Consider the following 14,396-nt stretch of genomic DNA (forward strand, 5'->3'; position numbering starts at 1 on the left):
CAGCCAGCCAGCCAGCCAGCCAGCCAGCCAGCCAGCCAGCCAGCCGGAGGAGGAGGAGAGCATGGGGGACACTGTCCTTGCCCTGCTTCCTTCCTTCCTTCCTTCCTCGCCCCTGCCGGCCCCGAACGGCCACGAACGGCCAAGCCTTATCTAAGGTGGGCGCTCGGAGGAGCCTGCCCCCCGGGCAGCTCGGGGTGACTTTGGGCCCTGGCAGCGAGGCTGCTGGAGATGTGGGGGCGGAGCCATGCAAAAACGGACCCGGGGCTGCTGGTCTTTCATGCAAACGCACGCTAGGCCCGGCCGCCTCCGAGGTGCCTGGGAGTCTACGGCAGAGGGCGACTCCGAGTCAGCGGGGGAGCTGCCGAGCAGCGCTCTTTCCGACGGACCCTTTCGGGGCATCGCTTCTCGGCCTTTTGGCTATTTTCTCCAAAATGGACAAAATACCAAGGAGTATACCTCCTGCCACAGAATTAAGACATTCGATCAGAATAACTGTTGATCACAATGTCAGCCAGGAAAAAGATTTTGATTATGTAATCAAACAAATTTTAATTGAAACCTTAAAAGTTCAAAAAAGCAGCCTGTTCTGCATACAAGAGCACAAGAATGCCAATGCTTATGACATAACATTTATAGATGAAGCGGCGGCGATTACAGCCCACGAAAATTCTAAAATACCGAATCCAACACTTGATGGAGTTAAAATAGAATTATGTCATGTGCGCCAAGATACACCACTGACGGTGCATATGTATAATCCCTTTGTTTCAGTGGAAGCAATAACTGGATGGCTAAGCACCTATTGTGAAGAAGTCAAAGGAGGATACCCATTAAAGAACAAATATAATATCTTTAATGGGAATAGAAGATTCACAGTGGTATTGAGAAAAGATGCAAATGGCATAGGGGGACTTAGACACCCACCAGCCATGTTTGAATTCAACAAACATAAAGGATACCTATATTACCCGAGTCAGCCTTTATTCTGCAGATTTTGCAGAAACTTTGGTCACGTGAAGCAATTTTGCCCAAAAGACGCTTGCAAAAATTGCGCAAGCAGAAGTCACAAGGTGGCAGCCTGTGACAAACCAATACAATGCACCGAGTGTCAGCAAAAAGGACATTATGCAGAAATATGTCCACAGCGCAAATTATCATATGCGCAGACGGTCAAAAGGACGGGAGAAATAAGCGCAGAAGAAGAGCTGGAAAATATGCATGTGGATTTCGACCTAAATGAACTTTTGCAGCAGGAGAAAAGCGCACAAGACAATTTATGCGAAGCCATGAATAATGACCCTACAGCTTCAAGAGAAGCCAAATTATTGGGACCTAAAGCATTCATAACGACACAAACACACAAAAGCGTGACCGCAGACAAGACTCAGGAAGAAAAAAGCGAGGCGATGGAAGCGGGTGCATCCAGACAGGAGCATCCAACTAACACGCCACCTAGATGTAGAGAGGAGAATGCATCCACTTCAGAGAAAGGGGAAAAACAGAAAGAAGCGCTCGCTCAGGCGGAGAGCCCAAATGAGAGCCTGATGAGCGTAGAAGAACAAGGGAAAAGCACCAAAACGCCCCCTAGTGGCGAAAACGACCAAAACACCAGCGAAGCATGGAGAAAGGGAATTTTTCCTGCATTCGTGGTAAAAAATATCCTGAGCACGAGTGGAGCCCAAAAACAAGACAAAAACAAAAAAAGTGGCACCCCAGGGCTCATTGTGTCGAGCTTCGACTCAGGAAGCGAAAGTAGTACAAACAAGGACAAAGAGAGAACAGACATGCAAAAAGGAGCAACAAACAACACGCTAAGCAGCGAAGTTATCCTGAGTCATCTAAAAAATAGAGGGAGCGAGAAAAGCCAAGCCGGACTTCCAAACCCGGCATTGCCGCACCCAAGTGTGTTACCCTTTCTATCACCGAAAGACTTCGGGTATAACAAGACAAATAGTGAAAAAACACCTCCCTTACCAGAAATGCATGACAAAACAGAAGTAGAAGAGACCCAACTCTCCCAAGAAGCGGAGCACATAAGACTATCGCTAACCCCGAACCTAGCCGAACTACAACAGGTAGTAGAGGCGGGCGAAGCGTTAGCAACTAAGACAAAACACATATTTGCCCAAAACAAAGAGGACGAAGGATGGACAACGCAAAGGAAAAAGCATAGAAAAAGATCCAACACAGCAAGAAGCAGAAACAACACCCCAACAAACACAGAACAAAGCAAGAAGGATACACACGACAGGGACACAAGGGACACAAGAGAAGAGTCCTACACACCCATGGAATGTCTTAGTGACTCATCGGAAAACTCAGACAATGAGGAAGAAGAAAACACAGACAGTTTACACAGAACACCTTCTGCTTTTAGAAAGATGGAAAAAGAAGCCTCCAGAGCGAGGAGCAGATCGAGCCAAAGAGAAGGCAGAACAACACAACCCAAAAAATAATAATGGGGGGTCTAAAAATAGCAACACTAAACGTAAGAAGCATAAATAATATCACAAAAAGACTGACGCTATTAGCATACTTAACCACAGTACCGTGTGACATCTTTTGTCTACAGGAATGTGGTCTAAGCTGGGACGCAACCAACAAAGGATGGGGAAAAGATTGGACAAGCGGACCATCCTTTTGGTCAGGCTCCAACATAAACAAGAACGCGGGTACAGCAATCTTGTTCAAAACACACGCAGCCACGAACATAAAGTATGTGGAAATACATCCTGGACGGATACTACAGGTGCTTTTCTCATGGCACGGTATCCAACACAACCTCGTGAGTGTATATGCAGATGCAAAGAAACAAGAACGCATAGCTCTGTTACAAGAACTACGCAACTTTTGCACTGGAAACACCCCTTTGATCATAGCGGGGGATTTCAATTGCACAATACAAAAAGAGGATCGAGTGCGGACCGGTTCACAAGCAACGTCGAAGAACCGAGACCCATCGTCCAAAATACTCAAAAGTATCATAAGTGACTTAAACTTAAATGATACACACGCATCTACCAATACACCGGGGACAGCCTTAACATATAGGGCTGAAAACGGGTTGGTACAGTCCCGTATAGACTTTATATTCACATCTAAGAACTTTGGGATAAACAAAACCGAAGTGAAACCGAACCTGTTCTCAGACCACCACCTAATCACCACGGAAGTAACATTAAAGGAATACCCCCCAAAACAACGCAACGCATGGTCACTTAACGTAAACCTCTTGCAGGACGAAACAACCTGTAAAAAATACAGACCATTGCTAAAAGAGTGGGTATCCCAACATATGTTATACGAAGACAAAAGAGAGTGGTGGGAGGACATCAAAGAAAGAACCAGAGAGTTCTTTAAAAAAAGCGGACATATAGCAGCAAGAAAACGGAACGAGACTTACAGGAACCTGTTAGGCACACAACAAACCCTACACCTTCTGCAAGAGAGAGGGGTAGACGTCCAAGATGACCTCGAGGACGTAAAAGAAAAAATCCAGAAATGGATGCATGATAAAGGAAGGACTATTATCTTCAACTCTAGGGTGAAAGAATTTGAAGAGAACGAGAAATGCACACGTTTCTTCTTCAAAGCAGCACAACATCAGAAGGTTTTACCTACTGAATTCAGAGACTCAAGAGAGAAGACAAGGAACACGGTATCAGGGTTGCTAGAAGTAGCACAATCCTTTTACGCAGACTTGTATTCTCCAAAACAGTTGGACGAAGAACAGACAAGTGAGTTTGAGAGAGCTGTTCAAGACAACATAAGTACCGATCAAAAAGCAGACATGATTGAGCCTTTCACGTTACAAGAAATACACAAAGCAGTGATGAGTGCTGCCAAGAGGAAAACACCAGGAAGCGATGGCTTACCATGCGAATGGTATAGCACCTTCTGGGACATCCTAGGACCGGCAGTACTGGAGCTAGTAAACGTGGTCTTTCAAACTAGAGAGCTAGCCCCCAGCATGAAACAGGGGATCATCACTTTGCTATACAAAAAAGGAGACAAAGCGGACGTCAAAAACTGGAGACCGATAACATTACTAAATGCAGATTACAAAATATTAGCTAAAGTCATTGCTAACAGACTAAGAGCAGTAATCAGGCACTTAGTGCATCCAGACCAGACGTGCGCAGTCCCAGGCAGACGAATACATGAAAGCCTACTGATTGTAAGAGACTCAATACAATCAGCAAAAGATCGAGGAACGCCTTTGGGGGTTCTAAGCCTAGATTTTGAAAAGGCATACGACAGAGTCTCTCACCCATTCATGTTGAAGATAATGGAGAAAATGGGTTGCCCTAAACCCTTTTTAACACACATCTCCACGCTATACGCTGGAGTCTACAGTCAAGTCCGCATCAACGGGGAGTTGACTGAACAAATCCCAATATTATCAGGGGTCAGGCAGGGATGTCCCCTATCAGCACTTTTATACATCTGTGCAGTGGAACCTTTACACATCAGATTGAGGTCACACAAAGACATAACAGGAGCCCCAGTACCAGGGACCCCGGAACAAGTAAAGACCATTGGGTACATGGACGACGTGACAGCTTTATGCAAAGACGCCAAATCCGTAAACCAAGTCGTGTCGCAGACTGAACTTTTTTGCAAAGCGGCAGGATTCAAACTAAACAAACACAAGTGCCAACTACTAACCATTGGAACATGGAACAACCTCACACCATGCCCGATACACAAAACAGAAGACAGTTTGAAAATACTGGGACTACAGTTTGACAAACAGATGGACGGGACAAAACAATGGGAAAACACAACCAAAAAAATAGAGAACAAAATCAACTTCTGGGCACTGAGACAGCTCACGATGGAAGGAAAGGTGCTACTCATGAAAGCGGTCTTTCTCCCAATACTGCTGTTCCTAGCACTGATCTTTCCTCCAAAAATGAAACAAGCACAAAAAATACAAAGACTAATGTTCCATTTCCTATGGAACTCGAAGATGGATCGAGTAGCGAGAAAGACAATGTACAAGATAAAGGAGAGAGGAGGAAGAGGCGTACCGGAAATACAAAGCTTCCTTACAGGACACTACGTAGGGTTTTGCCTAAACACACTGAAACACTCGGCATCAATGGCAGTGCACTTCATAAGGTATGCAACAGCGAACATACTGGAAAGACACAAAATCATACCGAGAAGCAACACACTGCCAAAAGCAATGGAGACACCTCGCTTTTACAAAAGCTTCGGCAATTTCCTGTCAACAGTGGAGGATCAAGAACTCTTAACGAAAATATGGGTGGAACCCAGAGACATACTAAAACAAAAAAGGCTAAATGAAACCCCGGAACCAGTGGGTAACCTAGGGGGAAATAAACTGGACAAAGTGTGGAAAACTTTTTCAAAGGCAAGAGTAACGAACGCGCAGAGGGACATAAACTGGCAGCTACTCACAAATGCACTGCCATTGAAAGCCTTTATGCACAGAAGAAAACTGGCCAAAAAAGCAACATGCCCTAGAGAGCAATGCGCTCAGGACGAATCAACACTACACTTTGTGTGGAATTGTGCATTTGCAAAACAAGTGTGGGAAAAACTGGAAACACTGATTTTTGCAATCACAGGAGAACAGACCCTGACGTTCGAATCCATCTTGACAGGGATACAGGAGGGAGGAGGGAAACAAGAGAAAATTCTTTTTCACCAAATTACATCAGCAACGAAAGAAGCCTTATGGAAGGCCAGAACATTACTAGTGCTACAGCACAAAAACATCACTCCAGAGGAGTGTGTAAAGTTAGCGTTGTGTTTTTTATACACATATTACTGTCTTGATGCCAAAGTCAAGGGCAAACAAGAGGCACAAAACATTTGGCAACAAGACAACTGGAGAACGTTAACTATTTAACTAATCTGGGTTAGGGAGAGCAGTTTGCTCAAAGTCTTTCTTTTTGACAGTTTTTTAACCAAATTCAATTTTAATTCGTGAAAATCTTTTAATTCGAGAACTAATTGGCGTATAGTCGCAAGTAGTATATACTACTTTGCTGGAGGAAAGGGACGGTTGTAAGGGGAGATGTGGAGACCGTTCAAAAAAAAAAAAAAAAAAATCTGTTCTTATCAGTTTAATATCTGATACGTCCTCTATCTGGGGACCATATATTAAATTGATTTTTGGAACAGGGAGATGGAATGGGAGCTTGCTCTGTCCACTCCACGCATCAACCTGGTATTGCAGTACCTCCAGGACTGGTGCACTTCCCCACTCGGGGAAAACAAAGCTGTCAAAAAGAAAGACTTGGGCGATTCTTGAAAAAGAAGAGCACACACGGCAAAATATATCTGTACTTATGCAAATTATTTTTTTTATTTATTTATTTTTTTTTTTCCCTTTCTTCCTTCTTTTTTGTTTAGATGTCCTGTTGAACATTCCGTGTCTTGGAGCAAGTTGTCGGAAGGAAAAAAGTCTGCCGTTTGGCTCCTTTTTCAGGGGAGCCGCCAGCCAGCCAGCCAGCCAGCCAGCCAGCCAGCCAGCCAGCCAGCCAGCCGGAGGAGGAGGAGAGCATGGGGGACACTGTCCTTGCCCTGCTTCCTTCCTTCCTTCCTTCCTCGCCCCTGCCGGCCCCGAACGGCCACGAACGGCCAAGCCTTATCTAAGGTGGGCGCTCGGAGGAGCCTGCCCCCCGGGCAGCTCGGGGTGACTTTGGGCCCTGGCAGCGAGGCTGCTGGAGATGTGGGGGCGGAGCCATGCAAAAACGGACCCGGGGCTGCTGGTCTTTCATGCAAACGCACGCTAGGCCCGGCCGCCTCCGAGGTGCCTGGGAGTCTACGGCAGAGGGCGACTCCGAGTCAGCGGGGGAGCTGCCGAGCAGCGCTCTTTCCGACGGACCCTTTCGGGGCATCGCTTCTCGGCCTTTTGGCTAAGATCAAGTGTAGTATCTGTTCTTATCAGTTTAATATCTGATACGTCCTCTATCTGGGGACCATATATTAAATTGATTTTTGGAACAGGGAGATGGAATGGGAGCTTGCTCTGTCCACTCCACGCATCAACCTGGTATTGCAGTACCTCCAGGACTGGTGCACTTCCCCACTCGGGGAAAACAAAGCTGTCAAAAAGAAAGACTTGGGCGATTCTTGAAAAAGAAGAGCACACACGGCAAAATATATCTGTACTTATGCAAATTATTTTTTTTATTTATTTATTTTTTTTTTTCCCTTTCTTCCTTCTTTTTTGTTTAGATGTCCTGTTGAACATTCCGTGTCTTGGAGCAAGTTGTCGGAAGGAAAAAAGTCTGCCGTTTGGCTCCTTTTTCAGGGGAGCCGCCAGCCAGCCAGCCAGCCAGCCAGCCAGCCAGCCAGCCAGCCAGCCAGCCGGAGGAGGAGGAGAGCATGGGGGACACTGTCCTTGCCCTGCTTCCTTCCTTCCTTCCTTCCTCGCCCCTGCCGGCCCCGAACGGCCACGAACGGCCAAGCCTTATCTAAGGTGGGCGCTCGGAGGAGCCTGCCCCCCGGGCAGCTCGGGGTGACTTTGGGCCCTGGCAGCGAGGCTGCTGGAGATGTGGGGGCGGAGCCATGCAAAAACGGACCCGGGGCTGCTGGTCTTTCATGCAAACGCACGCTAGGCCCGGCCGCCTCCGAGGTGCCTGGGAGTCTACGGCAGAGGGCGACTCCGAGTCAGCGGGGGAGCTGCCGAGCAGCGCTCTTTCCGACGGACCCTTTCGGGGCATCGCTTCTCGGCCTTTTGGCTAAGATCAAGTGTAGTATCTGTTCTTATCAGTTTAATATCTGATACGTCCTCTATCTGGGGACCATATATTAAATTGATTTTTGGAACAGGGAGATGGAATGGGAGCTTGCTCTGTCCACTCCACGCATCAACCTGGTATTGCAGTACCTCCAGGACTGGTGCACTTCCCCACTCGGGGAAAACAAAGCTGTCAAAAAGAAAGACTTGGGCGATTCTTGAAAAAGAAGAGCACACACGGCAAAATATATCTGTACTTATGCAAATTATTTTTTTTATTTATTTATTTTTTTTTTTCCCTTTCTTCCTTCTTTTTTGTTTAGATGTCCTGTTGAACATTCCGTGTCTTGGAGCAAGTTGTCGGAAGGAAAAAAGTCTGCCGTTTGGCTCCTTTTTCAGGGGAGCCGCCAGCCAGCCAGCCAGCCAGCCAGCCAGCCAGCCAGCCAGCCAGCCAGCCGGAGGAGGAGGAGAGCATGGGGGACACTGTCCTTGCCCTGCTTCCTTCCTTCCTTCCTTCCTCGCCCCTGCCGGCCCCGAACGGCCACGAACGGCCAAGCCTTATCTAAGGTGGGCGCTCGGAGGAGCCTGCCCCCCGGGCAGCTCGGGGTGACTTTGGGCCCTGGCAGCGAGGCTGCTGGAGATGTGGGGGCGGAGCCATGCAAAAACGGACCCGGGGCTGCTGGTCTTTCATGCAAACGCACGCTAGGCCCGGCCGCCTCCGAGGTGCCTGGGAGTCTACGGCAGAGGGCGACTCCGAGTCAGCGGGGGAGCTGCCGAGCAGCGCTCTTTCCGACGGACCCTTTCGGGGCATCGCTTCTCGGCCTTTTGGCTAAGATCAAGTGTAGTAGCTAAGATCAAGTGTAGTATATTTTGTGTTTTGAGCCCTTTTCAAGGGAGGTTTTATCTCCAGGAAAGTTTGGCGATTTATACAATCACAACTACACAATGACTTAAGCTCTCTCTTGCACAACAGAGAGCCCAGCAGAAGTGTGTTGTCACACCCCCGCGCCGCGAGGTGGGCAACGGTACGCAGTCCGCCTAGGGGCCTGACCCCGAATCGGACTGGAAAGATAGACCCGAATCTTTTTCCTTCCACAGGAGTTCTATTTTTGTTTAAGCTTTATGCTAATTTTATGCAAGAAAACAGACAGAATGATTCCTTTTCAGTAGAAAGACTTTTTTCTCCAAAATGGACAAAATACCAAGGAGTATACCTCCTGCCACAGAATTAAGACATTCGATCAGAATAACTGTTGATCACAATGTCAGCCAGGAAAAAGATTTTGATTATGTAATCAAACAAATTTTAATTGAAACCTTAAAAGTTCAAAAAAGCAGCCTGTTCTGCATACAAGAGCACAAGAATGCCAATGCTTATGACATAACATTTATAGATGAAGCGGCGGCGATTACAGCCCACGAAAATTCTAAAATACCGAATCCAACACTTGATGGAGTTAAAATAGAATTATGTCATGTGCGCCAAGATACACCACTGACGGTGCATATGTATAATCCCTTTGTTTCAGTGGAAGCAATAACTGGATGGCTAAGCACCTATTGTGAAGAAGTCAAAGGAGGATACCCATTAAAGAACAAATATAATATCTTTAATGGGAATAGAAGATTCACAGTGGTATTGAGAAAAGATGCAAATGGCATAGGGGGACTTAGACACCCACCAGCCATGTTTGAATTCAACAAACATAAAGGATACCTATATTACCCGAGTCAGCCTTTATTCTGCAGATTTTGCAGAAACTTTGGTCACGTGAAGCAATTTTGCCCAAAAGACGCTTGCAAAAATTGCGCAAGCAGAAGTCACAAGGTGGCAGCCTGTGACAAACCAATACAATGCACCGAGTGTCAGCAAAAAGGACATTATGCAGAAATATGTCCACAGCGCAAATTATCATATGCGCAGACGGTCAAAAGGACGGGAGAAATAAGCGCAGAAGAAGAGCTGGAAAATATGCATGTGGATTTCGACCTAAATGAACTTTTGCAGCAGGAGAAAAGCGCACAAGACAATTTATGCGAAGCCATGAATAATGACCCTACAGCTTCAAGAGAAGCCAAATTATTGGGACCTAAAGCATTCATAACGACACAAACACACAAAAGCGTGACCGCAGACAAGACTCAGGAAGAAAAAAGCGAGGCGATGGAAGCGGGTGCATCCAGACAGGAGCATCCAACTAACACGCCACCTAGATGTAGAGAGGAGAATGCATCCACTTCAGAGAAAGGGGAAAAACAGAAAGAAGCGCTCGCTCAGGCGGAGAGCCCAAATGAGAGCCTGATGAGCGTAGAAGAACAAGGGAAAAGCACCAAAACGCCCCCTAGTGGCGAAAACGACCAAAACACCAGCGAAGCATGGAGAAAGGGAATTTTTCCTGCATTCGTGGTAAAAAATATCCTGAGCACGAGTGGAGCCCAAAAACAAGACAAAAACAAAAAAAGTGGCACCCCAGGGCTCATTGTGTCGAGCTTCGACTCAGGAAGCGAAAGTAGTACAAACAAGGACAAAGAGAGAACAGACATGCAAAAAGGAGCAACAAACAACACGCTAAGCAGCGAAGTTATCCTGAGTCATCTAAAAAATAGAGGGAGCGAGAAAAGCCAAGCCGGACTTCCAAACCCGGCATTGCCGCACCCAAGTGTGTTACCCTTTCTATCACCGAAAGACTTCGGGTATAACAAGACAAATAGTGAAAAAACACCTCCCTTACCAGAAATGCATGACAAAACAGAAGTAGAAGAGACCCAACTCTCCCAAGAAGCGGAGCACATAAGACTATCGCTAACCCCGAACCTAGCCGAACTACAACAGGTAGTAGAGGCGGGCGAAGCGTTAGCAACTAAGACAAAACACATATTTGCCCAAAACAAAGAGGACGAAGGATGGACAACGCAAAGGAAAAAGCATAGAAAAAGATCCAACACAGCAAGAAGCAGAAACAACACCCCAACAAACACAGAACAAAGCAAGAAGGATACACACGACAGGGACACAAGGGACACAAGAGAAGAGTCCTACACACCCATGGAATGTCTTAGTGACTCATCGGAAAACTCAGACAATGAGGAAGAAGAAAACACAGACAGTTTACACAGAACACCTTCTGCTTTTAGAAAGATGGAAAAAGAAGCCTCCAGAGCGAGGAGCAGATCGAGCCAAAGAGAAGGCAGAACAACACAACCCAAAAAATAATAATGGGGGGTCTAAAAATAGCAACACTAAACGTAAGAAGCATAAATAATATCACAAAAAGACTGACGCTATTAGCATACTTAACCACAGTACCGTGTGACATCTTTTGTCTACAGGAATGTGGTCTAAGCTGGGACGCAACCAACAAAGGATGGGGAAAAGATTGGACAAGCGGACCATCCTTTTGGTCAGGCTCCAACATAAACAAGAACGCGGGTACAGCAATCTTGTTCAAAACACACGCAGCCACGAACATAAAGTATGTGGAAATACATCCTGGACGGATACTACAGGTGCTTTTCTCATGGCACGGTATCCAACACAACCTCGTGAGTGTATATGCAGATGCAAAGAAACAAGAACGCATAGCTCTGTTACAAGAACTACGCAACTTTTGCACTGGAAACACCCCTTTGATCATAGCGGGGGATTTCAATTGCACAATACAAAAAGAGGATCGAGTGCGGACCGGTTCACAAGCAACGTCGAAGAACCGAGACCCATCGTCCAAAATACTCAAAAGTATCATAAGTGACTTAAACTTAAATGATACACACGCATCTACCAATACACCGGGGACAGCCTTAACATATAGGGCTGAAAACGGGTTGGTACAGTCCCGTATAGACTTTATATTCACATCTAAGAACTTTGGGATAAACAAAACCGAAGTGAAACCGAACCTGTTCTCAGACCACCACCTAATCACCACGGAAGTAACATTAAAGGAATACCCCCCAAAACAACGCAACGCATGGTCACTTAACGTAAACCTCTTGCAGGACGAAACAACCTGTAAAAAATACAGACCATTGCTAAAAGAGTGGGTATCCCAACATATGTTATACGAAGACAAAAGAGAGTGGTGGGAGGACATCAAAGAAAGAACCAGAGAGTTCTTTAAAAAAAGCGGACATATAGCAGCAAGAAAACGGAACGAGACTTACAGGAACCTGTTAGGCACACAACAAACCCTACACCTTCTGCAAGAGAGAGGGGTAGACGTCCAAGATGACCTCGAGGACGTAAAAGAAAAAATCCAGAAATGGATGCATGATAAAGGAAGGACTATTATCTTCAACTCTAGGGTGAAAGAATTTGAAGAGAACGAGAAATGCACACGTTTCTTCTTCAAAGCAGCACAACATCAGAAGGTTTTACCTACTGAATTCAGAGACTCAAGAGAGAAGACAAGGAACACGGTATCAGGGTTGCTAGAAGTAGCACAATCCTTTTACGCAGACTTGTATTCTCCAAAACAGTTGGACGAAGAACAGACAAGTGAGTTTGAGAGAGCTGTTCAAGACAACATAAGTACCGATCAAAAAGCAGACATGATTGAGCCTTTCACGTTACAAGAAATACACAAAGCAGTGATGAGTGCTGCCAAGAGGAAAACACCAGGAAGCGATGGCTTACCATGCGAATGGTATAGCACCTTCTGGGACATCCTAGGACCGGCAGTACTGGAGCTAGTAAACGTGGTCTTTCAAACTAGAGAGCTAGCCCCCAGCATGAAACAGGGGATCATCACTTTGCTATACAAAAAAGGAGACAAAGCGGACGTCAAAAACTGGAGACCGATAACATTACTAAATGCAGATTACAAAATATTAGCTAAAGTCATTGCTAACAGACTAAGAGCAGTAATCAGGCACTTAGTGCATCCAGACCAGACGTGCGCAGTCCCAGGCAGACGAATACATGAAAGCCTACTGATTGTAAGAGACTCAATACAATCAGCAAAAGATCGAGGAACGCCTTTGGGGGTTCTAAGCCTAGATTTTGAAAAGGCATACGACAGAGTCTCTCACCCATTCATGTTGAAGATAATGGAGAAAATGGGTTGCCCTAAACCCTTTTTAACACACATCTCCACGCTATACGCTGGAGTCTACAGTCAAGTCCGCATCAACGGGGAGTTGACTGAACAAATCCCAATATTATCAGGGGTCAGGCAGGGATGTCCCCTATCAGCACTTTTATACATCTGTGCAGTGGAACCTTTACACATCAGATTGAGGTCACACAAAGACATAACAGGAGCCCCAGTACCAGGGACCCCGGAACAAGTAAAGACCATTGGGTACATGGACGACGTGACAGCTTTATGCAAAGACGCCAAATCCGTAAACCAAGTCGTGTCGCAGACTGAACTTTTTTGCAAAGCGGCAGGATTCAAACTAAACAAACACAAGTGCCAACTACTAACCATTGGAACATGGAACAACCTCACACCATGCCCGATACACAAAACAGAAGACAGTTTGAAAATACTGGGACTACAGTTTGACAAACAGATGGACGGGACAAAACAATGGGAAAACACAACCAAAAAAATAGAGAACAAAATCAACTTCTGGGCACTGAGACAGCTCACGATGGAAGGAAAGGTGCTACTCATGAAAGCGGTCTTTCTCCCAATACTGCTGTTCCTAGCACTGATCTTTCCTCCAAAAATGAAACAAGCACAAAAAATACAAAGACTAATGTTCCATTTCCTATGGAACTCGAAGATGGATCGAGTAGCGAGAAAGACAATGTACAAGATAAAGGAGAGAGGAGGAAGAGGCGTACCGGAAATACAAAGCTTCCTTACAGGACACTACGTAGGGTTTTGCCTAAACACACTGAAACACTCGGCATCAATGGCAGTGCACTTCATAAGGTATGCAACAGCGAACATACTGGAAAGACACAAAATCATACCGAGAAGCAACACACTGCCAAAAGCAATGGAGACACCTCGCTTTTACAAAAGCTTCGGCAATTTCCTGTCAACAGTGGAGGATCAAGAACTCTTAACGAAAATATGGGTGGAACCCAGAGACATACTAAAACAAAAAAGGCTAAATGAAACCCCGGAACCAGTGGGTAACCTAGGGGGAAATAAACTGGACAAAGTGTGGAAAACTTTTTCAAAGGCAAGAGTAACGAACGCGCAGAGGGACATAAACTGGCAGCTACTCACAAATGCACTGCCATTGAAAGCCTTTATGCACAGAAGAAAACTGGCCAAAAAAGCAACATGCCCTAGAGAGCAATGCGCTCAGGACGAATCAACACTACACTTTGTGTGGAATTGTGCATTTGCAAAACAAGTGTGGGAAAAACTGGAAACACTGATTTTTGCAATCACAGGAGAACAGACCCTGACGTTCGAATCCATCTTGACAGGGATACAGGAGGGAGGAGGGAAACAAGAGAAAATTCTTTTTCACCAAATTACATCAGCAACGAAAGAAGCCTTATGGAAGGCCAGAACATTACTAGTGCTACAGCACAAAAACATCACTCCAGAGGAGTGTGTAAAGTTAGCGTTGTGTTTTTTATACACATATTACTGTCTTGATGCCAAAGTCAAGGGCAAACAAGAGGCACAAAACATTTGGCAACAAGACAACTGGAGAACGTTAACTATTTAACTAATCTGGGTTAGGGAGAGCAGTTTGCTCAAAGTCT

At 45.8% G+C, this 14,396-nt stretch overlaps 2 non-coding genes and 2 pseudogenes across 2 annotated transcripts; all 4 read left to right on the forward strand.

The window, feature by feature from the left end:
- Positions 1-6,055: 6,055 nt before the first annotated feature.
- Positions 6,056-6,236, forward strand: LOC138460362 (U2 spliceosomal RNA; annotated as a pseudogene).
- A 637-nt stretch (positions 6,237-6,873) lies between these two features.
- On the forward strand, positions 6,874-7,064 carry LOC138460330 (U2 spliceosomal RNA). The gene has a single exon (XR_011263099.1). It is a non-coding gene; the product is annotated as a U2 spliceosomal RNA (small nuclear RNA).
- Positions 7,065-7,701: 637 nt separating this feature from the next.
- Positions 7,702-7,892, forward strand: LOC138460331 (U2 spliceosomal RNA). Its single transcript, XR_011263100.1, has one exon. It is a non-coding gene; the product is annotated as a U2 spliceosomal RNA (small nuclear RNA).
- A 637-nt stretch (positions 7,893-8,529) lies between these two features.
- Positions 8,530-8,679, forward strand: LOC138460417 (U2 spliceosomal RNA; annotated as a pseudogene).
- Positions 8,680-14,396: the final 5,717 nt, after the last annotated feature.

This window comes from Ambystoma mexicanum, chromosome 4p (genome assembly GCF_040938575.1).
Source record: "Ambystoma mexicanum isolate Mex_15411 chromosome 4p, UKY_AmexF1_1, whole genome shotgun sequence".
NCBI classification, from domain to species: domain Eukaryota; kingdom Metazoa; phylum Chordata; class Amphibia; order Caudata; family Ambystomatidae; genus Ambystoma; species Ambystoma mexicanum.